The sequence below is a fragment of the Mauremys mutica genome, chromosome 14 (genome assembly GCF_020497125.1).
Source record: "Mauremys mutica isolate MM-2020 ecotype Southern chromosome 14, ASM2049712v1, whole genome shotgun sequence".
NCBI classification, from domain to species: Eukaryota; Metazoa; Chordata; order Testudines; family Geoemydidae; genus Mauremys; species Mauremys mutica.
This window is the reverse complement of record NC_059085.1, coordinates 33,463,875-33,476,000: the sequence shown is the minus strand read 5'-3', so window position 1 is coordinate 33,476,000 and position 12,126 is coordinate 33,463,875. Positions and strand designations below refer to the sequence as shown.

Sequence of the window (12,126 nt, the reverse complement as noted above, 5' to 3'; positions counted from 1 at the left end):
AGTGGAATGAATCCCTGTCCTTCTCTTTAGGGCAGTTTCCCAGCCACTTTGCACTATCTGCATAGAGCAGCCCAAAATGTCTGGAACAGACTGAGGTTCTGGCCCAATAGGTCTCATTGCGGATTCCTCCCACTGCTGACTTTAAAGAGAGTTGGATCTGCCTACTAAGACATTCATTTTATTTTCCATCCCAGCTATGGTGATGAAACAATTAGAAATTTCCTCAGCATATACTGAATACATAGGAAAACAGAGAAAAGCACATGGTTTTATTTTTGACATACCTGTGTCTCTTCCTTCATTTTCAACCTGTGGTACACATGGCCTTTCTGCCTTTTGTTCACCTTATAACTGTTCCCTTCATTGTTCACTCCCATGCCTATTTTTATGTTATTCCTTTTAACTGGACGATAGTTCCAAGCAACATATACTCCCTTTCCTCCACTGTAAAAAAATAAATTAAAAAAAAATCTGAAACCATGCACCACCTCTCTAACAATCACACATCTGCATTATAAAGGACATAGAGGATTTATTTAAGGCGGTATGCAGGGATACAAATAAGAGTAATTGGATTAAATGAAAGAGGAAATGCTATATTAATATCAAGGAAAAACTTTGTGACAATGAACTGTATTATTCTGTAAAAGTTTTCCTAAGGAAACTTGGAAGGCTTGTATCTAGAAAGTTTTAAGCTATAGAACACTAGACAAAATTGTAGAATTATGATCTAGCAAGGTTACATTCATACTGGATCATTGGGGCCTTTTCTACTTCTAATTTCCATGTTCTGTATTGTACTACATTTATAGCATATTGTTTGTATTACTCAATGATACACTCTCTATTGGTTCAGATAAGATCATGGAGGTAGGGATTTTGTTCTTTTTTCCACGATTTTGTTCTATAAAACACTATGCACAATTACACTACTAGGTCAATAATAAATAAGCACAATAATACACTATCACAAAATAAAATATTCATATTATAGTGGTCAGACCTATGTGTCCCACTTACTCGTAGACAGCTCTAAGTCTTTTGGCCTATCAACTACACAAGCGTTACATAAGAATGGCCATACTGGGTCAGACCAAAGGTCCATTTAGACCAGTACCCCTGTCTTCCGAATTTATCTAGTTCTTTTTTAAACCATTTTATAGACTTGGCCTTCACAACAACCTCTGGCAAGGAGTTCCACAGGTTGACTGTGCAGTGCATGAAGAAATACTTCCTTTTGTTTGTTTTAAACTTGCTGCCTATTAATTTCATTTGGTGACCCTTAGTTCTTGGGTTATGAGGAGTACATAATACTCCCTTATTTCTCTACACTAGTCATGATTTTATAGACCTCTATCATAACCCCTCCTTAGTCATCTCTTTTAAAAGCTAAAAAGTCCCAGTCTTATTAATCTCTCCTCATACAGAAGCCACTCCATACCCCTAATAATTTTTGTTGCCCTTTTCTGAACCTTTTCCAATTCCAATATATCTTTTTTCAGGTGGGGTGACCACATCTGCACGCAGTATTCAAGATGTGGGGGTACCAGGGATTTATATGGAGGCAATATGATCTTTTCTGTCTTATTATCTATAATTATAGACAGAGAAGTATTCTGTCAATCCTCCATCCAAAGATAGAACCTTCCATTGCAGAAGTCAAAGGACAGCATAGCATCAGTGCTGATTTGAAACTTACAATAATAAATAAGTGGGAATGTACCCAGAGCTCAAACTTCAGTTCCACCAGACCCCCAATTGCATATGCTGATGAAATGTGCAGCCAGTCAGGGCCAGGCATTCTTGTTGTGCATCTTGATGGAATCAATTTGCTGGGTTTTCTGATGAATTTCATTGAATTAAATGTCTTTGGCATTTCATATCCCTCCCCTCTCTCTTTTTGCCTTGTGATCAGCACTGTAGACATGAGAAGAATGGTATTACAAATAAGGGCATAATGGATATGAATTCTATATGGACTATGTTTTGACCACAGACAATCAATTATTTATGCATTGTTGCCTAATTACCCCTCTTTGGGGAATTATATGCCGCTTTGGTACTTACAACTGCAAAGCACTTCCAAATTCCACTCAGACATAGTGTTATCTGATTAAGGTATTAGGGCTAAGGTGCAAAGGTGACCTATGTTAATCCTTGAATATTTCTCTGATGGGCTGCACTGGAATGAGCATTCCATATGTATATTCCATAGGAACCTGTTAGTCATTACTAAAACTTGAACCAAAAGTGATTATTTATATATATAAATTCTATATATATATATATATTTGTATATTTATTGTGGTATTGCTAATATATATATTAGCAATACCACAATAAATGTCTCTCACTACTGCAGTATAAAGATCTGACCCAAAGCTCATTAAAGTCAATGAGAGTTTTTCCACTGACTTCAGTGGGCATTGGAACAAGCCATACATGGAAGGGATGTCAAATTCATATGTATCAATTTCCATAGAGTCAAAGAAATGTAGGGCCGAAAGGGACCTTGAGACGTCATTTAGTCCCACCCTCTGTGCTGAGGCAGGACCAGCTATATCTAGACCATCCCTGACAGGGGTTTGTCTAACCTGTCCTTAAAAAAATATGAGGGGGATTTCACAACCTCCCTTGGAAGCCTATTCCAGTGCTTAACTTTCCTTATAGTTAGAAAGTTTTTCTAATATGTAACTAACCTAAATCTCTCTTGCTGCAGATTAAACCCATTACTTCTTCTCTTATGTTTAGTGGACATAGAGAACTATTGATCACTATCCTCTTTATAATGTTAACATATTTGAAGATTTACCAAGTCTCCTTCAATCTTCTTTTCTCAAGACTAAACATGATCAGGTTGGTTGTTTTTTTTTAACTTTTCCTCATAGGTAAGATTTTCTTAAACCTTTTATCATTTTTGTTGCTCTCCTCTGGACTCTCTCCAATTTGTCTACCTGTACGTGCTGACTTCCTGAGCTCCTGGAGGTGCTCTGCCCCAGGCCTTGCCTCCATTTCACTCTTTCCCCTAAAACTCACCCCTACCCCACCTCTTCCTGCTCTGCTCCGCCCCCTCCCCCACCTCTTCCTGTCCTTGCTCCTCACCTTCCCCTCCACAGCGCCTCCTGCAGGCCACTGAACAGCCTATCACGGCAGGTGGGAGGCGCTGGGAGGGAGGGGAAGGAGCTGATTGCAGGGCTGCTGGTGGGTGGCCATGAAGTCTAGACCTATGTATCCACATCTTTCTTAAAATGTGACATCCACAACTAGATACACTACTCCAGCTGAGGCATCACCAGTGCTGAGCAGAGCAAGACAATTACCTACCAAATCCTAAATATGACACTCCAGTTAATAGACCTAGAATATTAGCCCCCCCTTTTTTTTGCGAATCATAGAAGATTAGGGTTGGAAGAGATCTCAGGAGGTCATCTAGTCCAACCCCCTCCTCAAAGCAGAACCAACCTCAGCTAAATCATATCACCCAGGGCTTTGTCAAGTCATACCTTAAAAACCTCTAAGGATGGAGATTCCACCACCTCCCTAGGTAACCCATTCCAGTGCTTCACCACCCTCCTAGTGAAATAGTGTTTCCTAATATCCAACCTAGACTTCCCCCACTGCAACTTGAGACCATTGCTTCTTGTTCTGTCGTCTGCCACCACTGAGAACAGCCTAGATCCATCCTCTCTGGAACCCCCCTTCAGGTAGGTGAAGGCTTCTATCAAATCCCCCCTCACTCTTCTCTTCTGCTGACTAAATAAGCTCAGTTCCCTGAGCCTCTCCTCATAAGTCATGTGCCTCAACCCCCTAATCATTTTCGTTGCCCTCTGCTGGACTCTCTCCAATTTGTCCACATCCCTTCTGTAGTGGGGGGCCCAAAGCTGGATGCAATACTCCAGATGTGACCTCACCAGTGCCGAATAGAGGGGAATAATCACTTCCTTTGATCTGCTGGCAATACTCCTACCAATGCAGCCCAATATACCGTTTGCCTTCTTGGCAACAAGGACAGACTGTTGACTCATATCCAGCTTCTCGTCCACTGTAATCCCCAGGTCCTTTTCTGCAGAACTGCCACTTAGCCAGTCCGTCCTCAGCCTATAGCAGTGCATGGGATTCTTCTGTCCTAAGTGCAGGACTCTGCACTTGTCCTTGCTGAACCTCATCAACTTTCTTTTGGCTCAATCCTGCAATTTGTCTCAGTCACTCCGGACCCTATCCCTACCCTCCAGCGTATCTGCCTCTCCCCACATCTTAGTGTCATCTGAGAACTTGTTGAGGGTGCAGTCCATCCCATCATCCAGACCATTAAAGAAGATATTGAACAAAACCGGCCCCAGTACCGACCCCTTGGGCACTCCGCTTGATACCAGCTACCAGCTAGACATAGAGCCATTGATCACTACCCATTGATCCCGACAATCTAGCCAGCTTTCTATCCACCTTATAGTCCCTTCATCCTATAAATACTTCTTCAACTTGCTGGTAAGAATACTGTGGATCACACTGTTGGATTATATTCAATTTGTGATTCACTATAAGCCCTCACAACCCCTCTCCCCACCCAAGATCCTTTGCTGCAGTACTTCTGCCTAACCATGTAAATTGCGCTTCATGGAGCCTCAGTCCCACTCCCCTCAAACCACAGTGATCTACTACCATCATTGGACTGTTCACAGGGAAAGATCAAGGCAAATTTGGCCTTTCTGTGATAACTAAACTTTTAGGTATTGTTTACTCAGCATCATCTCATTACATACAGCAGCGATCAGTAGGAAAACACACTTCCCTTTAGGGCTACTGCTATCTCTTTTCTCTGTCTCTCTTCTTTCCCCAAACTCCTTTTTTATTTCTCTCTCTCTTTTCTATCTGTGTCTCCTCTGTTCTTCCCTCTGTATTTCATTTCCTGTGTGGTGTTCATCTTAAGTATTTGCAAGAGCTCTGTCTTATTCACTGTCTGGTTCCAAGTATTGTGCATAACAACAAAACCTTCACAGCAACCTACCCTCACTCTCTGTCTGGCAAGCTCAGCCCTTAAAGACACAACTCCTAATACCTGCAGCTACTAACAGTTCCAACCCCCTGTGGGATTCTCTGCCACCCCTGCCCCATTGTATCTGCCAAAATGATCAGCACTGAAATAATTAATACTGACACTCAAATGTTAGCATTGGATTTTAGAGGTGACACCTTGGTAAGATTAATTAATAAGGTGCAGGGGAGTTTCACACGTTTCAGTCATATCTATATTTATCTGTTTGGTTATATATACTATTCTATTGATTTCCCTAGAGAGAGCTGTCTGGAATGAAGGAGTTATGAAAGTTTATAAGTCTCCTCCTGCCTCATCTCCAAGTAGTTTTCGGGGCCAAGGCTGCTCAGTCACTCAGTGGGAAGGGACAGCCTGACTCAGATACAGAGAAACTAGGTTTAGTTTCAGTTTTGACTTTGGAGTTTGGAAGCTAAGAGGAAAGCAGAACAGTCACGGAATCTCTGATTAACATCCCCTTCCTACAAATGAAGCCTTTGAACCACTTTGGGATCTACAGCATAGGTCAGGCAGTTCTAGCCCTGCAGAGACCCAAACAGGCTTCAGCTACTGAGAGCCAGCCTGCACCTCCACAGAACTCCAGAGCAGGGAGCCAGGAGAGGACTTTGCCCCAACCGGTGGTGAAGACACTATCAGAGGACCCCTTTCTTTGTTTAAAGTGGTCATTCTTCACAGTGCTGCGGTACTCATTTTCAGACTCACCCTCGCCATACCATCTGCCTAGGACAGTGCCAGGGAGGGACATGGGGTTTGGGAAAAGTTGTGAGTGTTGGGAGATAAGAAATTTTAGTACTTAATGGTTAACCCTAACCTTTCCCTTCCTCAGATCCCTTTTTTCCTGCTTCCAGTAAAGCCCCCCTTTGCTATACTGTCACGTTTGGGTGTTGTTTCTGTGAGGTTTTTGTTAATGTACTGTATTATTTCTTGTGTACTGGTTCTTATACTCCTTGCAAGCAGTGGTAGTATTATTCATTTCCCAAATGAACAGCATCCCCTTGTGTCCTGGGTGGAGGTACCAGGTTGCACAAAAAAGAAACCAGGACCCAACCCAGGTGAGGAAAGGGGAGAAGCCACTCCAAGTTCCAAGCACCAGGAAGGAGACTTGCTTTAGCCATGCTTGAGGGGGACGGGGTACACGATACATTAATATTGTATTATTTGTGAATGGAATAGAAACAAATCCAGATGCATGTGGAAGTTAAATAACTCTCATTTCATCTTACAGTTTAGATCAGCTATATAAAATTAAATCTAATTTGATGTCTTTTTTTAAAAAAAATATTTAATAAGGAGTATGAATATTTATTGTACACTTCCTAACTTTGCTGTAATCATTGATCTCATCTATCTAGTTCCCTTTCCATTATGGCTTATGGAAGAAAATAACTTGGCCTGTCAGAAGTACAAATTTACATTTAATAAAGAATAAAACTACAGTACAACATTAAATTAGTTTCTCAGAACTGTCCAAACAGGAAGAGGACATTCAGATTTAGAAACCACATGATCATAAAACAAATCTTAGGAAAAAGGGAAAGTAAAAATGAAACACTTCATCATGAAAATGAAGAAGATGGTATTTTGATCCATACTTTTCTATCCAGACATTATTCAACTTGCTGGAACATTATTTCTTCAAATTGTTTTTAATTACAGGGCCTAGGAATAAATATGCACCACCATTAGCATGCTCAGGTTGAATACAAGGGGGTACTCACTTTCATTCCAGTCAAGGCACTATTCCAAGGTGATTTATACACTCATTATAGGCTGTTGCCTTTCCTATGTAAATTTGTAATCAAATATTCTAAACGGGTGATGACAAATAATTTGGGTAACTACTGCTAGCAGCCTGAATCACAGTCAGAGGACTTCAGGAGTCTAATTGGTGAATTACACACACACACCACACACATGCACAAGCACACAGATATCCTTCACCCCTCCTCCTGGGTACATTTTCCAAATTATTAAATCTAACAACATCTGAATACATGGAACAAACAACATGGAACTGGTGACAAAAATCTTTTACTATGCTTAATTTAGCAAACTTCTTTCTCATTATATGAGCTATTAGAACAGAGGAACTTCAATTAACTTACTGAATCTTTGGTCATATATTTGCACTGATAATCTATCATTTTAATAGGCTGCCCTATGAGTGGATTTTTTAATAAATGTTTCATCAAGTGAACCAACAAAATAATATCTAATAATTCCCTATTCATTGTTCAAATATTATGCATCATTCTATATTGTTCAATTACAATTTTATGATAGTTGTAGAATGAACAAGTGTCTTTTCAAGAGGGCCATATTTTCAGCGGGCATAACATCACTGACATTAGTGCAGTTACATCATCACAGAATTTGAATCTTAATTTTTATTCTGGTTAATTTTTTAAAAATGGAAGCAAAAAAGCTTGAGGGATGAACTTCAACATCAAACAACATCTTCTACAAAAACGAATGCCTGAATTTTCAAAAGTGACTTCTTGGGTATTTGGGACACCTTAAAGGGGGCTGCATTTTCGCAAAGTGCTGAGTGCCCACCCTCATGTTCCTTTCAAATGTTACAGCTTAAGTATCCAAAAATTGAGGCACCCCAAATACCTAGTCCCTTCTAATAATTTTGGCTTAAGAATATTTACATCTAAAATACTTTTTACTCCACTCCCAGCTTTCTTTTCCCAGAAAATTGCATGGGAGAAAGAAGTTGTGTGCCTTTTTTGGTTTGCCTTTTTTCTTCTCTCCCCCACCCCCTCTTTCCGTTATCAACATGGTGCACAAAAAAGCTATGACAGAACCATATTCCCTCTGAGAAAGGATGGGATGGACTTGACCTACTAGATTTTTTCCCATTTCTGGTTTCTGTGATCCTGTGAAGAAATAATGACTTTGTGAAGCTAGAGAGATTTGACAGATATATTGTAGGCTTGACAAAAAAGAAACCAACCACACTAAAACAAAACAAAGAAGCTATTAGATGTTTATAATAGCGTTCAGCTTTTGATCTTTAACCAGAACTCCCCTTCGGTAGAACAAAATTTGCTCTGTATTCTACAAGACTTTGAAGAACATGGACTCATAGTCCCGGAAGGTTCATGAAGGGGAGTTCAGCCACTGAATCTTGAAAAAGGCATCTTGCTGAACTGTAGAGGAAAGATGGCTATATACATGCGTGTGATCCTCAACACACACACACAAACACAGTGAGTTTCACAAAGAAGTTCTCTTTTTGTAGTGAGGTGATGGAATATGAAAACTTCAATGGGGAATACGGTAAAGAAAACTTGATCAATTAAACAGTACATTAAAATGCACTCCCTATTCCTAGGGGGTCAAGAGATCATTAAGAGAAACAAAAGCACAGGGTGGTTGTGTGGGCACACTAAGGGCTTGTCTACACTTAAAGTGCGGCAACAGCACTGCTGTAGTGCTTCAGTGAATATGCTATCTAGGCTGACGGGAGGCCACCCAGAGATGCGGTAGCTATTCAAGGGGAGAATTCTCCTGTCGACCTAGTTCTGTCTACACTAGGAGTTAGGCTGGTTTGTGTTGCTCAGGGGTTGGATTTTTCACACCCCTAAGCAATGTAGTTAATACAGACCTTATTTCCTAGAGTAGACCAGGCCTGAGTTCCATAGGCAGCCTGGTGTGCACTATATGGCATTATCCATATTCCCACAGAACAAGATGGTGTGATCTACCCACAGCCTCCAGGCACAGGGAAGAGATGTATAATTCCTTCCTGTGTGATCGCTGCTGCTTCAAAGGGGGAGTTTAGATCAATAATGATGGTTCAGCCTAATTCTCTCCAGTCCACCTACCCCACAGCATATTGGGTCCATTCCCCTTGTCCCCACATTCTCTGAAAGCTGTGTGCACCCTTAGGGACACATGGACAAAAAGGTCTCTATGTCCCCCGTACTCAGGGACTGTGATTACACATGCTCCTCCCCAACCACACAAGTAAAGACAACTCACAATCTAGCCTATGGATGCTTCTGCCCTATGCATCTGAAAAAACAACCAGAGGTCATTTGTATACAGAACCAAAGGGCTGTCATCAGTATTCAGGAGCTGGTTTGCTAACACATTTAGAATTATGAAGCCAGTGATTATATCTGAAAGAAAAGGCATAAATGAGAAAACAAAAGAGAACAGAATAAAAACTCTTTCCACATTTTAGACCTTTTTCTGGAATGCTGTGCACTCCCATTGGAGGTGAGCAAACAGCTTCAGATAACAAAGAATTGATCAGGACCACATCTGGAAATCAAACAGAATCTGGGCCAGAGCTTGTCACAGTTCAGTTAACTTTGTCTTCACTCTCATCTACTGCTGCACTTTCTGCTGTCAGCTGAGGCCTGGAGGAGAAATGAAGCACTGTCAGAGAGGCTGCTCTTTTGTATTACATTCTGCTCATCCGGGACTCACGAGAATGAGAAATCCCTGGAGAAAGCCTCCTCCTGTGAGATTTCCAGATCTTTACACCAGAGCAGTTAGGATAATTTCAGATAAGCAGCCAAGCTTTTCTAGGCTTATCTGAGTTGAACCACTGAACCTTTCAGGGTTTGCCCATTAATAGTTATCATGCCAGAGAGATGATTTTTGGAGAAAACTTAGATGGGAGGCAGAATAAAGGACATAAAATAAGACTCTTTTCTTAAGAAATGTTATCAGGAAATTTGAAGGGAGTTGCGTCTGTCCTTCATTGGCAGGGAGGAGATTAAAAGGTGGCAATGGAAGGTTTCTAAGGGCACAATTGTCTCTTGTCCTGTACACAGGGGAGCAAGAGCTGTAATTCATTTCCTTACCCCACCTTGTGAACTACCTGAAGTCACAGTTCAGGGGCTCCTCAAGGCTACTATTCCTCCTCCTGCTCAAGTGGTTGGGCAGGGGAGGGGAATGGGTGAAACCAGCTTGGAGGGGGCGTCACCAGTAACACGCACCCTGCACCAAAACTAGAAATGAGCCCTGAGCACACTGGTGCTTGGGCTGCAGTGCAGGGCTGCAGGGCTCTCAGACTGAGCATGCCAAGCTAAGGAAGAAGATCTGGGCACACTCCACAGCACTATGCAGGATTATTTCCCCAACAGTGTGCTTCAGAGAGAGCAGAGAGTATGAATTCAAGTAGCTTTAACCACCATGGAGAGCAAACTGCACAGCCTCAATGGCAGAGCAATGGAGGAAGGCAGGTTTCAGTGCTTAGGGGAATTAACATCTGACTGGCCATGTAACAGCTGGGAGACACACAAGAGACTACATTGATAAGACTGGGACCAGCCACTGCATAGGGGGTTCTTTAAACTCTCTAACCTCCTTGTGCACCCATTCCAGGGCCAGTTACAATCTATCCCAAATGGGCTGGGGTTGTACTGGTCATTCCAGCAGTGCTGAGACAGTGCAAAGGAGGTGTGTACTGGTCATAGCTGGCCAGCTCAGAATTCTCCTGGCATGAGGGAGCTCATAGCTGATGTAAAGCAGTGGTAGCTAGATACTAAGCCATCCCTTCCCTATACTGGAGACAGGGCTGGGGTGGGAGGGGCATGCAACTTCCTCTGCCAAGTCTCAGTTGCCGTCAATCAGTTGCTGGAACGTACGCTGAGACTGGGGCTAGAGCTGCAAAATTGCAGAGAACCAGGGGGCTTTAACCCGCTTTTCTGTGCTGAGTGGATTTAGGTACAGGAAAGAATGCAATTATATTAGAATGGCAAACCATGGAACCTCACATACTGAACAGATTGGGCACCATAGAGATGTTAAAAAAAAAAAGACTGCCCTTTCAAATAACATATATAGGAATGTGCTGTCCAGCTTTCACACTCTCCTCCCAGCTCCATTCCCTGCTTCCATGTGCAATCACTAGTCTTTTAAAATTCCAGCCTTAATGAAATAGGTAAGCTGCTGAAAAGATTAAACTAGAAAATACAGCAGGAATACAGAATGAAGACAGGTGATTGATCTTTGAGAGGGTATCCAACAGTGCAATGAAATTCTCAGGCAGGTTCTTTTTTATTTCTAAATGGGTTTGATTCAGAGGGATTTTATAGCAGCTAAATCATGCAGTTGGCAGGGATTGTTCAGGCTTTTCAGAGTGTTATACTCTGAAAGATGTCAAATTTGGCAGAAGCAGTAAAGCTTCATGAATTTATTGTTGTTTTCAATTGAATGCTAAAATCCAGAGCATCTAGAGATGACATGGCAAAAGTTACAACACAATTTGTGTGGACTCACCTGTTATCCTGGTGAGCACAAAACAGACATGTCACATGTACCCACCACAAATGAAAGCCACCTGGGTATGGAAAATGAAATTTTCAGTTCCATGTAAACTAGTGTGTAACAGGAAGGAATTCTCCCAGTTTCACATATAAGCCCTGATCCTGCACACACATAAGCATGTAAGTTTACTTATGTGAGTAGCACTACTGAAACTGCTAAAAGTGTGCACATGCTTAAACGTTTTCAGGGTTGGGGCCATAGTTTGGATGTTTAACTACTTACAATCCATTGTTTATGGACAATTGCCATTTTTGGGGCAAACTGGACCACTGTTTTTTCAGCTTTTGCAAACCTAATGCAAAAAGTGTGGAAACATTAAACCAGCCCAAACTCATTGATTTTCTGTTGCTGTTTTGCTTTTTGAAGGGGGTTGGACTTGGTTCTGGTGGATTTTTTTTTTGTCTGTGTTAAACAAAATTGAAACTTCACTCAGGTTTACTAAGCTTTACGCAAATCTTAGCTAAATTCCGAGTGAGAGTGGGCACATATTTGAGTGAACCTGGAACAGAGAAGTAGTTATGATTTTGAGTGGAAATCAGAATAAGTGAATTCTCTCATATGCTTTCCTCTTTCAAAGTTCAAAATTTAGCCAATTGAAAAACAAATGAAATTTTTTATGAAAAATTAAAAATTTTGATGAACGTTTTGAAAATTTTAAAAAAAAGTCTGCTATCATAGGGTTTATGGCACCTATAAACAAATAAACAAAGTATCTATTCAGCCTATTTGCAAATGTATCTGCTACTTGTGAAATGAACGCAAACCAATACTCCCCCAAAAATGTC

At 41.2% G+C, this 12,126-nt stretch overlaps 1 long non-coding RNA gene across 3 annotated transcripts in view; it reads right to left on the bottom strand.

The window, feature by feature from the left end:
• Positions 1-289: 289 nt before the first annotated feature.
• Positions 290-12,126, bottom strand: part of LOC123349637 — a 113,327-nt gene continuing 101,490 nt past the window's right edge. For all 3 annotated transcript variants that reach the window (XR_006573605.1, XR_006573606.1, XR_006573607.1), the window contains one exon: positions 290-444. This is a non-coding gene — a long non-coding RNA (uncharacterized LOC123349637). The remainder of the gene's footprint in view (positions 445-12,126) is intronic.